Genomic DNA, 21,208 nt, shown 5'->3' on the forward strand with positions numbered 1-21,208 from the left:
TCCCATACTTCACTATGGGCTACAGTTCTTGTATTTCGCCTTCGATGCTAACAGTATCGACTGAAAGTTATCGTTTTCATCACAGCAGTGAGATAGTATCCCATTCTTTAGTTGAGCTGTTTAGCTATACACAACATTTGTATACTGGTCTCCAGTTGACATATATAAGTAAATCTTATCAGTGTTGCATATGTTGTTCTTTTCGAATAGGTAGTGTCAGTGTAAAGGGCAACTGAAGGACGGGATAAAAATTTTAGTGGTGTCGGGCGTTTCGCCTTTAATATGGCTAGTACAGCTTCGAAAAAATCGTACTGATGTTAGTGGTGAGAAACGAAAGAAGAACGACACCTGCGAAATTTCTATTACGTACTGGAGTACACGAAAAGATACGTAATGGTGTAATACAACAATGAAATACGCCAAAATAGTCAAATGCAGTAAAAGAAAATAAATGGTAACCTGAACTTACAACGTGGGATCTTCTTAAAAGAACCGAAGCTCGCCTAGAAAGACATCAACCAAAATTGATACTCACATACGCAACAAACAAAACATCGCGAAAACACAGCCAGACACACACATTCATCACCCCCCCCCCCCCCCCCCCCATCCTAATGTGAAATTAGCTAACATATTTCGGACGGTACATTTGCCCAACACTTTTAACAAAACATTTAACGGGCAATATGTTTGGGGAAGACTACGCCTCCATGAATATTCGTCCAAGTGACGTTGAAGTGTGGAAATCTGGCGTTTCCCCTTCCCTACAAGAGATTTCACAGCTGACCAATAACCCTCTATCCTATTTGTGCAAGCCCATGTGGATAATGATCTGAACTCAATATTGTGATTAACTACGACATGCTGATAACCCCTTCCCCTAAATCCTCCCCGCTGTTGTACTTCCTTTTGCCAAAATGCGACTCTTCAATTTCGACCATGACACCTCCCCCCCTCCCTTCCAACGACCCCCTATATTTCATGTATTCCCCACAAACGTCCCAACAAAAAGAGTACCAATCCACAACTGTACGCTTACTCACACGACATTCATTAACACACAACCACCCAGGATATCTCAGACACCAACATTACATGATTTTCATAATGTCTTTCAAGGCGAGCTTAGATATTTCGATCCACGTCCCTCGTCTAATGAACCGCCACAACCGATCTTTGCTGCAGCGCCATACGAATAAGTCGTGAGTACGGCGACGAGATACACTTGTGAGGCGCATATGTTCACCGCACTCACGACATCGGACATACTCAGCAACGAGACCACATACACAACAAACAAAACATCACGGAAACACACCCAGACAGACACACATTCATCACCCCCCCCCCTCCCCCCTCATCATAATGTTAAATTAGCTAACGTATTTCGGACGGTACCACGCATTTGTAAAAAACAAATCGTTGTTAACCTGTCTACGTCCACTTCCATAGCCTCTCTCAAACAATCCAGATTCATCGGAACAGATAAATCCACAACTACAAACGAAAATAAGTTACTGAAAATTGTCCAAATTACCTCAATATTACTGAGAATGAAATCAAGTACCGAATGAATTTGAAACAATCAATTATTTAAATAAATGCATACTAAGAATGTTTTGAGCAATATGTAGCGATCTATTTTAAAATCACATTCAATTATTATCTATGAGTAATGTATGACGTCATTGGTCAAAGCCGACGGGTTGTATCCCCTGCTTCCCTAGACTCCAGAAACTGAAACTGTGCTTAGATTCTTGTCTAACCACACCCTCTAAAATCGCGACAGATTTGTAATAAACAACATAGTTTACGCCAGTTACTATGACATTTAATAAAAAGCCCACTTACATCCACGGAGAACGTGTGTTTCAAGACACCATGGTGTTGTACTAACGTTGTTGAGAGTTATTTCTACAGCAAGCACGTGGCATAGCAGCTTCGTAAGAGCATTTATACCTCGTAGCATTTCGATCATCCTGTAATTATAAGATTCATGAAATTAATATTTCTGCAACACAAAACACCTTAGACAAGCCGTAATAAACAGTCTAAACGACTGGTTTGTAAAATTAAATTGCCCCGTATACAACTTCTGTGGCGAATATCTGTATATTCATTTAACATACATGAATGTGAGAGTTAATGTAATACATCTGCTAAAAGGTACAGACCATTCGATGTCTTTGTTTTGGCCGCAATCAGATGCAGGTTGATGGATTACCGGAGACTGCAATCATGGCTCTTACGGCATTTCACGGATTTGTAAGATTTGCTTCATGTCTACGGAAACATTCGTGTTGCTCGCCATTCGACTCTTTTCAGACTGTTGCTAAGCTACGGAATGAGGCGTTAAAGATACCCCCTGTATTGTTGTCGCGGTTTTGCTGGCCGCTGTGGCAGAGCGGTTCTAGGCGCTTGAGTCTGGAACCACGCGACCGCTGCGGTCGCAGGCTCGAATCCTGCCTCGAGCATGGATGTATGTGATGTCCTTAGGTTAGTTAGGTTGAACTAGTTCTAAGTTCTAGGGGACTGATGGCCTCAGATGTTAAGTCCTATAGTTCTCAGAGCCATTTCAACCATTTTGAACCATGTCGTGGTCCGCGTTGTTTACTCCGGGAGGGTATGCGTACAATCATTACCGCACAATTAAAGAAAGAACGCACCTGTTATAACAGGAAGTAAATAGGCTGTGGCATCCGGGCAATGCTGCTGTGGTTAAGGTGCCCTGGCGCCATAAGGAAAGAAATAAGGAAACATTAAAACAGGAAGAAAAATGAATAAAAACAGTGAAATTCGTTCAGTAAAGGCAGATCTTCGGCCATGTGAAAGTAATCAGTGTTTTTTATTTTTATTTTTCGTTCACATCTACTTCCAAAGGATCAAATTGAGAAGCAAATATCCACGGTCATGAAACGAGTCATTCAACGAAATTAACATAAGAAATTCTAATAACAGATAAAATTTACGCCAGTCGTATGCAGATGACAAGCTGCTGAGTGAAAACTAGCATATTAAACAATAAAACACATGAATTTTCTTAATTTTTGTCTCGCTTCCCACGCCCGGGTTCCCGGGTTCGATTCCCGGCGGGGTCAGAGTTTTTCTCTGCCTCGTGATGGCTGGGTGTTGTGTGCTGTCCTTAGGTTAGTTAGGTTTAAGTAGTTCTAAGTTCTAGGGGACTGATGACCATAGATGTTGAGTCCCATAGTGCTCAGAGCCATTTGAACATTAATTTTTGTCCATGAACTCCCAGACAAAATAGACAGAGTGAGCCATGAGGAAATTCTTCAATTTGGATAGGAAAGTGCGTCGATTACTGCAGCGGCTTTTTTAAATTCTTGTGATTATTTATTGAAAATGGAGAATACTGCTCGCCCTTCTGCACAAGAGTGAAGAAGGTGCGATCCAATTGCAGACTGGATTGCTGCCTAGTGGTAACTGAATTAAGGCTGTCAATGTTGGCAATATGCCATGTAGTTAACTACAAACGACATTAAACAAAATACCTTGAGAGACAAATGTCAGAATTCCCAGACTCCTGAACAGGAATCGATAAGAATTTCGCGAACATAACACCACATTTTGCTCAATTGCCCTTTTCTTTTTATCCCACTAATCAAAGATTTTTCTATAAAATAACCTAATTTTTAAGGGTCTTCGATAGCTGGTGAAACGAGAAATGCGAAGGGTTTTGGAACAACAAAGTGAAGGCATTACAAAAATGGTTCAAATGGCTCTGAGCACTATGAGACTTATCTTCTGAGGTCATCAGTCCCCTAGAACTTAGAACTACTTAAACCTAATTAGCCTAAGGAGATCACACACAACCATGCCCGAGGCAGGATTCGAACCTGCGACCGTATCGGTCGCGCGGTTCCAGACTGTAGCGCCTAGAATCGCTCGGCCACCCCGGCCGGCGAAGGCATTACACTTTTATTTTGTGCAGCGGATGTGCTTTATCATAAAATACTGGTACTTTTCCTCAGTTCCTCACTCAATAAACATAACACACTACCGTTTCAGTATTCTCTCACAGTTGCGTCTGCACAACATGTTAGTGAGGTGAAATTGTGTAAACTCCACAGTGTTTTGGGAAAAGCATTAAATTTGAAAGTGGCAGCAGGAGAAATGTGTAGGTTTCACTCAAAATTTGACACTCGTGACACTTCTTCGAAATTAACAAATGGTTAAGAAAACAGGCGCCTCATTTTCGGCAGAATTCTGTTTAGATCATAACCTAAGCAAAGATGGACAGACTTTCTGAACGGCCACCATGAAAATGTGGGTGTCGAGGGCCCTACGTAATATTTACAAAAAAATTGAGCATAGGCTTCAGTTTAGAACGGCACGTCTCATCCAGCACTCAGGATTTCCTCCACAGTGCCTGCCCATGGCCCCACCACTATCGCTCTCTCCACGTGTGCCCTGCCATCTGCACATCTGCTGGCCACGGCGTTCTGCTAAGACTCTATCTATGGATTTTACAACCCTAGAAACTGTCTTTAGAATACTATGAAAGTTACATGAGTTTTAGAGCTCTATCCACATTATAATGTTCTATAAAGTTTGCATCACTGACCACACCACTCAATTCTGCACATAGGAGGCTACTGGTTGGTTTGTGGGGGTTGAAGGGACCGGACTACAAAGGCCATCGGTCAGCAGGCTACTACGACACCCACTATTTGTCCATCTCCGTACATATCCTACTCCAACGGTATGGACCACCAGCATAATGTGTCCTCGGACAGAAGGAGAACGAGGTATCACATATTTATGAATCTTAAGTGGTTTCAGCGTACCTGACATTTCACGTTGTGATACAACACCACCACACTGTTGCGGAAAGAAGACACAAATAAGATGATAGATCTCTGATCTCCATAAAGATGTTACATCCGGGTATAAAACGCATTTTTCCCTCTGGAGGCACTTCGTCCACTTGAGGCGGTGATCATCTCTGGAGGGGAGTGTCAGAGTGTCAAAATCGATTAAGATTATTTTCTGTAGAAAAATACTTCTGTTTGGATGTATCCTTTACATTAGAAATTTCTAACAATTTCGAGCTTTTGTGACCAATATTGCTTGGTCAAATCTAAACTGTGAGACTCTAAATGACTAATACTGGTGAAGTAATCGCTTTCAGTTCTTCCTTAACAGCAATAACAACCACTTTTCGGTTCGTGGGCAAACCGTTTCGAAAAGTCAGTAGCTTGTGTTATCAGCTTTTAAATCATCTCTCCTAAAAATTTCCAATGGTTTATAAGGGCAAAAGAAATAATTTTTACGAATATTGTCGGTTTTGCGTTAATAACGGCGCACAGATTTTTTAACCACGCGATAAATACAGCGAAACTCGCTCTAGAGTACTGCTGTAAGCTACAAGATGTGGACAAAAATATGGTGACACAAAAAGGAACAACACGTTACCATGTTTTATACTGCGCAGGAAAACAGTTGACATTCAAAACAGCTTTGACTTGTTCCGAAATGTATTGTTCTCAAAGGAATGTGATACAGTTCTTCTTACAAAGGAGAGGCAACTCCAGGTAACGATAACGGATAGCAATCACACACCCTTCTCTCCGTAGTAGACAAAAAACGGCTCAATAACGTTGAAATCTGGTTACTTCCTTGTCAGAGGGAGATTCGACACTTCAGTCTTGTGCTCACAAAAGCTGTCCTGGACAATGCGAGGTGTATGAGCCTAGTCCCTGGGGTCTTGGAACACTACATCAGCATGGGGAACAAACATAGGCCAAAATGATCATGTAATCGTTGACAGTAGTGCGACCATGGTTCAAATGGTTCAAATGGCTCTGAGCACTATGTGACTTAACTTCTGAGGTCATCAGTCGCCTAGAATTTAGAACTAATTAAACCTAACTAACCTAAGGACATCACATAAGTCCATGCCCGAGGCAGGATTCGAACCTGCGACCGTAGCGGTCGCTCGGCTCCAGACTGTAGCGCCTAGAACCGCACGGCCACCCCGGCCGTCGCGACCATGCAGAGTACCCATGGAGCCCATGGAAGACCATGATATGGCAACCCAAATCACGATGAAACCCCCGCTATTAATTACTCTTGGGACGTAAACATGGCTAGAGGTTAGAAATTGTGTGAAAAGAGACATAGCCGACCAAGTGACTTATTTCCATTGCTCAACAGTCCAAGTTTTCCGGTTAAGGGTATTTTCATCATTTGCGAGTGGTTTTGTAATTCCAGCTCGCTCTGAAATCCCTTGCTACTGGAGATCCCTTCCAGGTTTTCTTTTCTTTTTTCTGGCGGAGTTCGCGAGTACGACATTCAGTTCCACTGTGGCTTCTGTAGCTGTTGTCCTCTTACTTTTCGTTCCAGCCCTCTTCAGTGAACGTTCGTCTCTTGAAACACAAAGCACTTCGGCTACCTTCATTGCGGAAGAATTCACTCAACTCCGACATAATGCACCCACAACTACACAGAACATTGTTCTTACCAGAACTGACAGTTGCAACGTTGAGGACATTGCACAGGTGCTGTTCGTGATCAAATACGAATGTGCAACCTGCCCTTACGTTCTACCATGCTTTTCTCTCGGTGTTTCCATCTTTCTATACAACCCCTCCATTTGGAGCTGTACGTGACGCTCATGGGACAAAGGCGTGGAAGTTCTCAAACCCAAATCGACGTATCCTAATGGCTGACAGGAAACCCTTCTATAGATACACAGGACATTTAGCTTCGGCCGAATAAGCATCGGCGGACCAACTGAGACCAAAAGGGCATCGGTGAAGGACTTCTACTGCTGGAAAGGGACGTTACGAACTACAAAGTAGCAGAACGACCGTCTGTATGGCTTACAATCGTAACTCTAAGAAAGAACTGAAGAATCTGTCCACCAAAACATACTGTGAAATGACGATAAGCACGGTGGAAACAGTTTCAGGAAGAACTACATAACGTGATACCAGGAAACAGGAATCTGTCGTCGCTTTCACGAGGCACGTAGAAAATTTCGGATTATCAGAAACCTGCATAGACACGTAAGACGAAGCCAGACCAATTTTGAAGTTCATTCAAGCAATAGAAATCGAACTAACGAACTCCTTTGAGCAAATAGGTGCAATCTTCGAGCCAGGAAGGACGACTATCGTGGGGTAATCAACTTACGAACTCTTCTTCAAACTGGGAAAATAAAACGAGCCTTAGAAAAGTTGAAAAACCAGAACATTCTGATACTTGCCTTTCAGTAGGCAAGATTCTTGGATTCGAACATCTTTGATTCTGAGAATTGCAGAATAATCAACGGGAAACCTGTGCGTAAGAAAAGAAGTAATCTACAGCAATTCAGCACGGCAGTATGTATACACACACAGAAGACTGATTCCATAGCAGACTTCAGCTCCTCTTCAGGTAGACTCTCGACTCACAGATCAAATGCGCAAAAAATGTTATGCAGATACAAAAGGAAAAAACTCCAACACCAAAAAAAAAATTAATGTAAAGTAATTAAATTGTGTAATACTAGGTAACATATTTAAGTGAGTAACATTGTAAGGTGATAGTTTAACGTAAGCGCGAGCTAAGCCATTGCCAATGTGAAATACTGGTATGGTGATAACCGGTGTAAACGTCTAAATGTTGCATGCAGTTATGTAAACGTGCATGCATTCTGTTGAACAGACGCCGGATGTCAGTCTATGTGATAGAGTTTCATGTCTGTTACACTTGGTCGGCCAATACAGGGATGGCTAAGGGTGGTTTTGAACTACGCGGGAGTTGTCGTCAGATGACGTTCCATATGTGCTCTATTGGAGACAGTTCTGGTGATCTAGCAAGCCGAGGCAACATGTCGCCACTCTGTAGAGCATGTCGGGTAACAACAGCGGTATGTGGACGAGTGTTGTCCTGTTGGAGAACACCCACTGGAGTTCTATCCATGAAGGGCAGCACAGCAGTTCGAATCGCTATACTGACGCACAAATTCTGAGTCAGGGTGCGTGGAATAACCGCGTGAGTGCTCCTGCAGTCATACAAAATCGCACCCAGGAGCCAAACTCCAGGTGTAGGTCAAGTGTATCCCGCAGGCAGACAGGTTGGCTGTAGACCCTCAACTGGCCTCCTTCTAATCAACACAGGGCCATCACTGGCACAGAGGCAGAATGACCTTCCATCAAGAAACGCTACAGACCTCCCCCCTACCTCCCAGTGAGCTCTTGCTTGGCGTGGCTGAAGTCAAAAATACCCGTCGTTTGGAATCAATGGAATGCATGCTACTGGGCGACTAGCTCGGAGCCGGCCAAAGTGGCCAAGCGGTTCTAGGCGCTGCAGTCTGGAACCGCGTTACCGCTACGGTCACAGGTTCGAATCCTTCCTCGGGCATGGATGTGTGTGATGTACTTAGGTTAGTTAGGCTTAAGTAGTTCTAAGTTCTAGGGGACTGACGACCTGAGAAGTTAAGTCCCATAGTGCTCACAGACATTTGAATCACTGGACTGGCTCGAAGCTGACCTTGAAGAAACCGAATTGTAAAAGTTCGTTGTGTCAATGTCGTACCAAATGCTACTCAGATTGCTGCTACAGATTCAGTACCAAGCGTCAGAGCCATACACTGAACACAATGGTCCTGGCTCTCGGTAGTGCCGCGTGGCCGTCCGGAGCCCAGTATACTGGCGACTGTGCATTCCCGTGACACGGGTGCAAGCAATCATATGCAGTGGCTACATTCCTGCCAAGTCTTCCTGCAACATCACTGAAGGAACACACTGCTTCTCGTAGCCCTAATATACGACCCCCATCTAAGTCAGTGATTATAGCTTGTTTGTGGTCTCAAAGGCATTCTTGGCTAACATCAACTCACCACGTCCGACCTCAAAGGTAAGTAACGCTTTCGACCATTTCAGCGAATATTTAAAGCAAACCTGATTTTCGTCTTTGTACTGCCGTAGGTCAAACGGATATCAACTAGTTTTTTTAAAAAATAGGATCCCCCATTTTTTATAACATATTCGTGTAGTACGTAAAGAACTATGAATGTTTTAGTTGTACCACGTTTTTCGGTTTGTGATAGATGGCACTGTAATAGTCACAAACATATGGCTCACAATTTTAGACGAACAGATTGTTGTTGTTGTGGTCTTCAGTCCTGAGACTGGTTTGATGTAGTTGTCCATGCCACTTTATCCTGTGCAAGCTTCTTCGTCTTCCAGTACCTATAGCAGCCTACATCCTTCTGAATCTGCATAGTGTATTCATCTATTGGTCTCCCTCTAAGACTTTTACCCTCCAAGCTGCCCTCCAATACTAAATTGGTGATCCCTCGATGCCTCAGAACATGTTCTACCAACCGATCCCTTCTTCTAATCAAACTGTGCCACAAGCTCCTCTTCTCCCCAATTCTATTCAATACCTCATCATTAGTTATGTGATCTACCCATCTAATCTTCAGCATTCTTCTGTACCACCACATTTCGGAAGCTTCTATTCATTTCTTGTCCAAACTATTTATCGTCCACGTTTCACTTCCATACATGGCTACACTCCATACTAGTACTTTCAGAAACGACTTCCTGACACTTAAATCAATACTCGATGTTAACAATTTTCTCTTCTTCAGAAACGCTGTCCTTGCCATTGCATTTTATATCCTCTCTACTTCGACCATAATCATTTATTTTGCTCCCCAAATAGAAAAACTCCTTTACTACTTTAAGTGTCTTGTTTCCTAAACTAATTCCCTCAGCATCACCCGACTTAATTCGACTACACTCCATTATCCTCGTTTTGCGTTTGTTGATGTTCATCTTATACCCTACTTTCAAGACACTGTCCATTCCGTTCAACTGCTCTTCCAAGTCCTTTTTCTGTCTCTGACAGAATTACAATGTCATCGGTGAACCTCAAAGTTTTTGTTTCTTGTCTATGGATTTTAATACCTACTCCGAACTTTCCTTTTGTTTCCTTTATTGCTTGCTCAATATACAGACTGAATAACATCGGGGATTGGCTACAACCCTGTCCCACTCCCTTCCCAACCACTGCTTCCCTTTCATGTCCCTCGACTCTTATAACTGCCATCTGGTTTCTGTACAAATTGTAAATAGCCTTTCGCTCGCTGTATTTTACCCCTGCCACGTTCACAATTTGAAAGAGAGTCTTCCAGTCAACATTGTCGACAGCTTTCTCTAAGTCTACAAATGCTAGAAACGTAGGTTTGCCTCTCCTTAATCTTTCTTCTAAGATAAGTCGTAGGGTCAGTATTGCCTCACGTGTTCCAACATTTCTACGGAATCCAAACTGATCTTCCCCGAGGTCGGCTTCTATCAGATTTTCCATTCGTCTGTAAAGATTTCGCGTTAGTATTTTGCAGCCGTGGCTTATTAAACCGATAGCTCGGTAATTTTCACATCTGTCAACACCTACTTTCTTTGGGATTGGAATTGTTATATTCTTCTTGAAGTCTGAGGATTTTTCGCCTGTCTCATACATCTTGCTCACCAGATGGTGGAGTTTTGTCAGGACTGGCTCTCCCAAGGCTGTCAGTAGTCCTAATGGATGTTATCTACTCCGGGGGCCTTGTTTCGACTCAGGTCCTTCAGTGCTCTGTCAAACTCTTCAAGCAGTATTATATCTCCCATTTCATCTTCATCTACATCCTCTTCCATTTACATAATATTGTCCTCAAGTACATCGCCCTTGTATAGACACTCTATATACTCCTTCCACCTTTCTGCTTTCCCTTCTTTGTTTAGATCTGGGTTTCCATCTGAGCACTTGATATTCATGCAAGTGGTTCTCCTTTCTCCAAAGGTCTCTTTAATTTTCCTGTAGGCAGTATCTATCTATCCCTTCGTGAGATAAGGCTCCACATCCTTACATTTGTAGTCTAGCTATCCCTGCTTAGCCATTTTGCACTGCCTGTCGATATAATTTTTGAGACTTTTGTATTCCTTTTTGTCTGCTTCATTTACTGTATTTTTATATTTTCTCCTTTCATCAATTAAATACAGTATCTCTTCTGTTACCCAAGGATTTCTACTAGCCCTCGTCTTTTTACCTACTTGATCCTTTGCTGCCATCACTATTTCATTCCTCAGAGCTACCCATTCCTCTTCTACTGTATTTCTTTCCCCCATTCCTGTCAATTGTTCCCTTATGCTCTGCCTCACACTCTGTACAACCTCTGGTTCTTTCAGTTTATCCAGGTCTCATCTCCATAATTTCCCACCTTTTTGCAGTTTCTTCAGTTTTAATCTACAGTTCATAACCAATAGATTTTGATCAGAGTCCACATCTGCCCCTGGAGATCTCTTACAATTTAAAATCTGGTTCCTAAATCTCTGTCTTACCATTATATAATCTATCTGAAACCTTTTATAATCTACAGGGTTCTTCCATGTATACAACCTTCTTTCATGATTCTTGAACCAAGTGTTAGCTATCGTTAAGTTATGCTCTGCGCAAAATTCTACGAGGCGGCTTCCTCTTTCATTTCTTAGCCCCAATCCATATTCATCTACTACGTTTCCTTCTCTTCCTTTCCCTACTGTCGAATTCCAGTCACCCATGACTATTTCGTCTCCTCCCACTACCTTAATAATTTCTTTTATCTCATAATACATTTCATCAATTTCTCATGATCTGCAGAGCTAGTTGGCATATAAACTTGTACTACTGTAGTAGGTTTGGGATTCGTGTCTATCTTGGCCTCAATAATGCGTTCACTATGCTGTTTGCAGTAGTTTACCCGCACTCCTATTTTTTATTCATTATTAAACCTACTCCTGCAAATACGGGTAATTCAGGTAACAGGTAGGTTTTTTTTAAATTAAAATACGGATCGTAGGTACGTTTGAACATTTTATTTCGGTTTTTCCAATGTAATATATGTACCTTCGTGAACTTCTCATTTCTGAGAACGCATGCTGTTACACCGTGATTACCTTTAAATACCACGTTAATGCAATAAATGCTCAAAATGATGTCCGTCAACCTGAATGCATTTGGCAATACGTGCAACGACATTCGTCTCAAAATCGAGTACTTCGCCTTCCTTAATATTCGCACATGCATTGACAACGCGCTGACACATGTTGTCAGGCGTTGTCAGTGGGTGACGATAGCAAATATCCTTCAACTTTCCCAACATATAGAAATCCGGGGACGTCAGCTGCGGTGAGCGTGCGGGCCATGGTATGGTGCTTCGACGACCAATACACCTGTCATGAAATATGCTATTCAATACCACTTCAACCGCATGCTAGTTATGTGCCGGACGTCCATCATGTTGGAAGTACATCGCCATTCTGTCATGCAGTGAAACATCTTACAGTAACATCGGTAGAACATTACGTAGGAAATCAGCATTCAATGCACCATTTCGATTGCCATCGATAAAATGGGGGTCAATTATCCTTCCTCCCATAATGCCACACCATACATTAGCCCGCCAAGGTCACTGATGTTCCACTTGTCGCAGCCATCGTGAATTTTCCGTTGCCCAATAGTGCATATTATGCCGGTTTACGTTACCGCTATTGGTGAAGGACGCGTCGTAGCTAAATAGAACGCAGAAAAAATCTGTCATCGTCCGGTAATTTCTCTTGCGCCCAGTGGCAGAACCGTACACGACGTTCAAGGTGGTCGCCATGCAATTCCTGGTGCATAGAAATATGGTACGTGTGCAATTGATGTTGATGTAGCATTCTCAACACCGACGTTTTTCAGATTCCCGGATCTCTCGCAGCTGGCCGGTGTGGCCGAGCGGTTCTAGGCGCTTCAGTCTGGAACCGCGCGACCGCTACGTTCGCAGGTTCGAATCCTACTTCGGGCATGGATGTGTGTGATGTCCATAGATTAGTTAGGTTTAAGCAGTTCTAAGTTCTAGAGGACTGATGACATCAGATGTTAAGTCCCATAGTGCTCAGAGCCATTTGAACCACTTGATCTCGCGCAGTTTGTCTGCTACTGATGTGCGGATTAGCCGCGACAGCAGCTAAAACACCTACTTGTACATCATCATTTGTTTCAGGTTGTGGTTGACGTTTCACATGTATCTGAACACTTCCTGTTTCCTTGAATAACGTAACTATCCGTGGAACGGTCCGGAAACTTAGATGATGTCGTCCAGGATACCGAGCAGCATACATAGCACACGCCCGTTGGGCATTTTGGTCACAATATCCTTACATCAACACGGTATCGATCTTTTCCGAAATTGGTAAACGGTCCATTTTATCACAGGTAATGTATCACGAAGCAAATACCGTCCGCACTGGCGGAATGTTACGTGATACCACGTACTTATACGTTTGCGACTATTACAGTTCCATCTATCACAAAGCGAAAAAAGTGGTCCAACTAAAGCTTTCATATTTCTTTACGTACCACACGAATATATAATAAAAATCTGGGTTCCTATTTAAAAAAAAACGCAGTTGATATCCGTTAACCTATGGCAGCGCCATCTAGCGGGCCAACCATAGCGCCAAATGGTTTCCCCCTACAAGCTAGACGAGTTTCATTCTTTGTAGTTTTTTCGTTTGGTGCTTATTTCGTGAGATATTTGGCCCGGTCACTATCATTGGACCACTCTGTATATATGTTTTATTTTAAAAGACATCCCAAGAGAGAAAGAAAATAATATACTTCGTGATCTCCTCTTCAAGTTTTTGGTGATTTCCAGAGGAACACGTTGCATACGCAATTGGAATACTTGGGAAGAGCAGCACGTTTCGTTAAAAGTTCATATGCTATACGTAAATGGGTCACCGAGATGCTAAGTCAGATCCAGTGGGAGACGCTGCTTGAGTCGCTCTGCATCACGGTATAGTCTACTTTTAGAATTGTGAGATTCTAATTTCCTAGAAAAATCAACCAATATAATTATTCCTTCATCCAACATATATCTCGCAAAAAGATAAAATTAGAGAGATTCAAACGTGTACGGAGGCGTACCAGCAATGGTTTTTGCCACGAACTGTGTGCGACTAGAATAAGGAATGGGGGAAATACCAGTGGAAAACAAAATACTCTCCGCGCCGTACCGTAATGTGGCTTCGGAGTGTAGATATAAATGTAGTAGATTACGTATGTTGGAGTGTTAGAGATTGGTTTGAGTTGCATGGTTGTTTGTTAAATTTCACCTCATACACAAAACATTTAAATTAAGTTGCCACCTAAACACTTGTTTTATATGCAAAAAATCTTGCTCCCTGAATATTGGGTCGCCGTTAAGTAATCAGTATCCGGTAAATGTCTGCCCTGTATTCGTGTTCCTTCTTCCTCCAACTTGGGTCAGATTTCGCCTCCTTGCAAGCTGCGGATAAAACTGCTGAAAATTAACTTCTAGTTCTCCCATACTCCACCACATAAATAACAAGTGAGGTTAATTCCCCTTCTTATATTATCTTCAAAATTACAATTCAATACATGATAAATGAGGATAGTTACCAACTCGCATACCCCCTCTCTTTACTATATTCATAACTGATTTGATATCCAACTTGATAACAGTTACAACACATTTATAATCTTTGAAATTTCACGTTCTTAGATTTCATGGAGCTCTTACTTCCGCACCGTCCGCTCTGTGGAATTCCTATCTCACCTTGGCAGGTACGGTCGCCTACCCCCTGCCACGAACATCTTATCTGTGACATAAGTATTTAAGGACGTAATATCTCTCCTTCAAGGAGTGGGAAGTATCACTACAATGTAGAAGTGAAGAAAGGAGCCAATCTTAACTTAGTTCACATCATGGCCCGCGTAAATTGTAGACTTCTCCCATTAAATAAGAAAAAAACTGTATCAATGCTACAGTATAAAACTGTAATAATCGACACTGAAAAACAAGTGCCAACAAAGCTAATTTTCAAGAGCTTTCCAAAAAAGCAACGCGGAAAGTAGCTGGATATCCCAAATAATGGTACGTCCTGTGTTACGACGATGGTAAAACAATTATTATCAACAAATTAGTTATAAAATTTTATTGTAATCAAGTACGAAACTTACAAGAACATTTACGAACATAGTGTCCGTGCGTTTGAACGCACTTGGTCCATCGTTGTACAAGCTTCCTGATGCCCTCATAAAAAAAAGTTCCCGGATGGGCTGCGAGCGAGGAATACACCGCTTCTTTTACTGCTTCGTCCGAGGCAAATCGACGGCCCCTTAATGAATGTCTGAGTGGACCAAACAAGTGATAGTCAGAAGGGGCAAGATCGGAACTATATGGAGGATGATCCAGTACTTCAAATTTGAGTTTCTGGAGCGTTTCAGCAGTGTGGGTAGCAGTATGAGGACTAGCATTGTCGTGCAACAACGTAACACATTTTGTCAGCAGTCCTCGGAGTTTGCTTTAAACTGCAATCTTTAGCCTGGTAGTAAGCATCTTACTGTAACGTACACTGTTTATTGTTGTGCCCCTTTCCCCAAAAGTTCTAGTACTGAGCCTTGTGCATCCCATAAACCGTAAGCATCAGTTTTCCTGCGGACGGTTGGGTCTTGAACTTTTTCATGCACGGCGAATTTGGAAATTTCCATTCCATACTCTGGCGTTTACTCTCCGGCTCGTAATGATGGATCCATGTTTCGTCACCAGTAATGATCCTGTCCAAGCACTTGTCCCCTTCGTTACCATAGCGTTCCAATTTTTTTTTGCAGATGTCCAAGCGCGTTTGTTTATGCAACCGTGAGAGTCGTTTTGGGATCCAACTTGCACGAACCTTGTGAAACCAAAGTCTGTTGTGGATGATTTCGTAGGCAGAACCGTGACTAAATTGCAGACGATGTGCCACTTCCTCAATAGTTAATCGTCTGTCTAAGAGAATCATTTCACGTGAACGCTCAATGGTTTCTTCATTTGTGGCGGTAAACGGTCGCCCGGCTCCTTCAACGTGCGCAACACTTGTGAGACCGTTTCGGAGTTTTTCATTCATTCGTAGATACTCCCTTATGGCAAAATACTGTTTCCGTACTGTACCGCAAGGTCTTCGATGAATTTTGGCCCCTGATACGCCTTCAGACAACAAAAAACGGATGACTGAACGTTGCTCTCCTTTGGTGCAAATAGACAGCAGGGCAGTCGTTATTAATATGACGGCAGGGATATCGAAACTAACCTAGCAGCTTGAAAATTGCAAAGATATAACAACAAGTAAACAAAGGATGCGTCATCAACGTAAAATGACAGTACTACCAAGATAAACAAAAGTATAACTAAATGCGGATAACAAATGACTTACCCTCGTATTAACTCCTTTACGCAGGAGTCGTAAACTGTCATCGTGGACTAAGTACTTTGAGAAGACAATCTACTTAATAACAGCGGCATGCAAAATATGCCACACAGACAAAAGAGAAGATAAAATCTCAGAGTACAACGAAGTACGGAAGCAATTCCAAAGGCCATCTGTGAATCTCCAAGAACCGAATTCAGAAGGAACAACCAGAGAAACCTCTACAGCGCCTTCAAGACACATTTATACGACTTTCAACCAAGAAGTTTCAGCTTCAAGAGAGACGGTGGGAACTGTCAATGAAGAATAAAGAAAAGTGAGGTTGTAGCCAAGTACTCCGCGAAACTGCGTAAGAGCGAAGAACTACCGAAAACAATCCCAGAGAAAATACACAACGATTCATCTCGTACGATTGCTAATAAACTAAGGAAGATAGCAGGGAAAATTAAGAGCAACAAAGACACCGCGGATAACTCAATCACATCTGACGATCAATTTCACATTACATAGCGATTTTAGGCTACTTCTGATAAGATAGTGTACATACGTCCTTACTGCCTTGTACCTGAATTCAGTGTAAATACTGCACAACGAGTTCAGTATCTCTAGTTGCACTGTTCTTGTTATTTCATTAGTGTATAAACATCGTTCATGAAATTTAATGTTTGTATTAGTTATTAGATAATGTTGCAAGATGTTTCACATACTAATAATTTTTATAGAAACATATATCAACGCAATGGTGTTTAGTGGTGATTTTTTCAGCTTCTGGAATACGGTAACAGCAGCATTAAGAGACTGATGACATTCATTACAAGACTTGCGACGCTAACTTACCAAATTCCTTATATCATATTTCTCATACCCTGGCTTAAACATATTTGTGGTTTACTGGAACTAATGTTCCTGTAAACAGAACACCTAAGTCTAAATTTGTGTAGAACAGTGATGCAATGTAGTGCGTCAGTACGTCGAGCAAATAAAAATATTTACGAGTGGACGTTTGTTATATCATAATTCTCTAATCTTGATCATGTGTTCATTGAGTATCCAGATATTAAAAAAGCTTCACAGGAAAGAAAATTATGGTTTGTGGCCTTATCAGGTGTACGAGGGGTACCCAAAAGTAGTCGTACTTTTTTCTGCCTCATTTAGTCATATTTTAAGCACAAATTATCAACCCCTTCAAAGTACTCTCCACCCCCTTCAAAGTACTCTCCACCTGCACTAATACACTTGCTAATCTTTTACTGTATTTTTCAAAACACCATTTAAATTCATCTTTTGTGAGGCCTCCGTCGTGTTTTGTGTTGTTTCTTTTTTTTTTCATTTCGGTGACATCGGCAAAACGCTTACCTTTCATGTTTCTTGTCGTTCTACGAAACAAAAAAAAAGTCGCATGGTGAAAGGTCGGGTGAGTGTGGTGGAAGAGGAGGGGGGATGGATAGGAACAGAGGTCATACCATTTTTGGTCTAGAACTGTCGTACAGACATTGCTGTGTGAGCAGGGACAGACTGCCACAAATCAGGCCACTTCCGCTACGAACTGTTTAACCTGTTACAGTCTTACCGTGTGGAACAAAGTCTGAATGGACGATCCTCTCCTGACGAGGTTTCTTGGGGGGATTCGAACTTCGAGTCTTCCAGTCGCTTGAGTGTTGCTTTGATTCAGTACCGTAAGCATAGTACCAACTTTCGTCACCTCTGGTAACCTTTGAAAAATAAAGTTTGGATCATTTCAGGGAGCTTCTTTCATAGCACAGCGTGCTTCCACGCGACCTTCATTTTGTTCAGCCTTCAGAAGTAGTGGCACGAATTTTGTTGCCACCCTTTTCATTCCCAAATCGTCAACCAAAATTCGCTGTACTGAACACCAAGTCGTTTCCGATAGCTTCACAATTTCTTCAGTGGTCCCGCGTCGAACTTCGTTGATGACTGCATTCAACATTTTCATATGTTCAGGCAGTGGAAGGAAGTCTAGAATGAGGTCTGTCACCAGTTGACATTTCACCACAGGAAAACAACGGGAAAACAACTCAAAAAATTGAGTTTTCCCAATAGCATCAATCTTGTGGACCGTTTTTAACATTTCAAGAGCTTCTGTTCCTCTTTTTTAGAGAAAATTGAAGAATGTTATCTCCGCACGCTGTTCACAAAAACAGCCATGGCAAAACCGACAATCAGAAAAATCAGTACTCACTACAAACTCTGCCGAAACTAGTTTGTTTACCCCTTCAAGGAATGATGTTTCAGTATTATTAATGAATTGTAATTAATGGATAAACACGTCTCACGTTCGTCTGAAATGCTGCTGTCCCTGTCATAAATTTTGTCTTTATCAGTAGATCGATGACAGTTTTTAGTGCTCTCTGGTGTCCCTCGTATTAAATGATCCTGACTGAAAGCCTGAATGTGTGCACACAGTGGTGTTGGTCCTGGTACTCAACCTTCTGTCTTACCTTAATCGAGGAGATGACACGTGTAAAACATTTAGGGGTGAAGTCAGAAATATTCTGATCTGCCCCATGGCGAACGTTGTAACAGATATACACTATAGGTCGGGTATTTCATAATGACTTACACTGAAAAGATGTTCGTATAGGAAACGAAGTTCTCTCACCGAAGGCGTCGCAGCTCTTTCCTTCATAGCCGACAGAAGCGGCCTCCAGAAGCAGGCGATTCCTCAGCCTCTTCATCGCCAGCAGATACGGACGAGACCAACGTAACGTAGGTGGCGCCCGTCTCCTCAAAGGTGATTACTCGGCCTTAGGACATTGACGCGTCGGTCTCCGGGACGGCTAACGAAGCCTTGTTTCAAACAATTAACCCTAAACAGTAAGCTAGGTTTCACAATTGCATAGGGTCATGTAGCGGAAGGTGTTTGGTTTTAAGGTGTTATACCTACAATACACATCTGCTCCAAACGGAAGAGCAGCTGACGCCACAAATATTTTGGAAATTTAACTGGTTTGTGTTATAACTTGTTGTATGCCGTTTCAAAGTAACGCCACATATAACATACTCTTCACCTTATCATTAAATGTCGGTCATTGACGCATCAACGATATAAGTCTTCAAGTGGCACTATATACCCAAGACAAAAGAACGAAATCATATAGCTGCGACGTGGCGTAATGGATAACGTGGTGGATTACGGTGCCCAAGGAATTGGGTTCGTAGGCTAGCTTCCCGCTATGTGCTTATAAATATGTGCGTTGTCAACACATTCTATGACATCTTACAAATGTAATAGAAGTATATTCTGCAATATACTATGTTATTTACTACAGCACGTGATCAGAAAATGAAGCATGAAATAGATATTTTGCTGTTTATTTCCGAATATGTAGCGATTTTCAAGTGTGTGTTTAGGTAAGAGCCTAAGAGGACAGCTTAAAATATTGCGAGTGAAATGAGCACCAGGGGCACGTATATTCTTCATTGTCACAAATATTTAACTGTTTGAGAATAGGAGGAAAGAGTAATCATTGCGCATGCGGAAGGTGTGGTACTTCTTACGTCACTTCCTTTTGAAGCAGATGAATCTTGTAGGTTTAACGACTTGCTTCTTGCCTAGTTATCACAGGACCTGCTGCATCTGCTGCAAAAACGGGAGTCCTCATGTTTTCTGGTAACCTACAGAATAGACTTATAATGAAGAAGCTCTTCTGCGTATAACAGATCACATAACAGGAGATTCGCTGTGATTGTAATTGACAAATACTACGAACGGACATCTTGCAGTTTTTTGTAACAGTCACCTAACAGACGAGAGCTCTCCGAATTAAAAACTATTGCATTTTCTGACAGCTGAGATATTGACTCTTCTGTATCTGTATTAAAACGTTCCATTTGGCATTCAACAAAGGTTACATATTTTTGAATATCTTCCAAGAACGTTTGTAAGGAACGGTGGATGACTGCTAAGAAAAAACGATAACGAGATCAGAATGAGTGAACAGATCAGGCGCACTGGCACTTTGCACTGAGATAAAGCAATTTTTTGTGAGCCAATGATGCTTACAATTCAGTCTACAAATCGAAGTAAAAATCTCAATTGCAACCACTCATTAACATATGCCGTCAAGAAATCTTCAACACATAGGCACACACATGCCGGCACACTTACAAACACGCGCCCGAGCACACTCTTACACGCTGGAAATGATGCTCGCATGAAACTCTTATGCAAGCTACGAACAAATCATTTAGGCGTATTGCACGTAATGATAGAGGTTGGAGGTTATTAATACCGGGAAAATATTTTCCAGTTACCAGTGACATGCTATTATTAACGACAACAGTATGTTCAAATCGTAAGATCCCTAACGCAAATAACAATCGAACTGACTGGACGCATTCCATAGGAAACGATTCACGAAACTATTGCAATGGATGTGTGTTACTAAATGGATACAAGGCAGTCATTCCATCAACGGGATGTTTCACAAATATGACCATAAGCTTGTCACACACTAAACTGTCAACGTAAAACTGACCACTAACTTATTATCGCGTTATGGTATTAAAGACACTCGAATCTAGTTTGTTGTCAGTTCCAACCACTGACAACCAAAAAAATGGTTCAAATGGCTCTGAGCACTATGGGACTCAACTGCTGTGGTCATAAGTCCCCTAGAACTTAGAACTACTTAAACCTAACTAACCTAAGGACATCACACACATCCATGCCCGAGGCAGGATTCGAACCTGCGACCGTAGCGGTCGTGCGGTTCCAGACTGTAGCGCCTTTAACCGCTCGGCCACTCCGGCCGGCCACTGACAACCAACAGAAGTACAAATTCAGTTTCATATGGGTTCTGCCCATAGGCATTGCGAAGCTAACTGCTGCCTTGGCAGCGACAGAGCACAAAAACCGCGTGCACCATGAGCACAATTGTTTTTCATTTGAACTGACTTGTCTAAATAAAACGCAAGTATCTTAGCGTAAGCCTTTCTTCACATTTCCAATGAACACACATCTC

This window comes from Schistocerca americana, chromosome 5 (assembly GCF_021461395.2).
Source record: "Schistocerca americana isolate TAMUIC-IGC-003095 chromosome 5, iqSchAmer2.1, whole genome shotgun sequence".
NCBI classification, from domain to species: domain Eukaryota; kingdom Metazoa; phylum Arthropoda; class Insecta; order Orthoptera; family Acrididae; genus Schistocerca; species Schistocerca americana.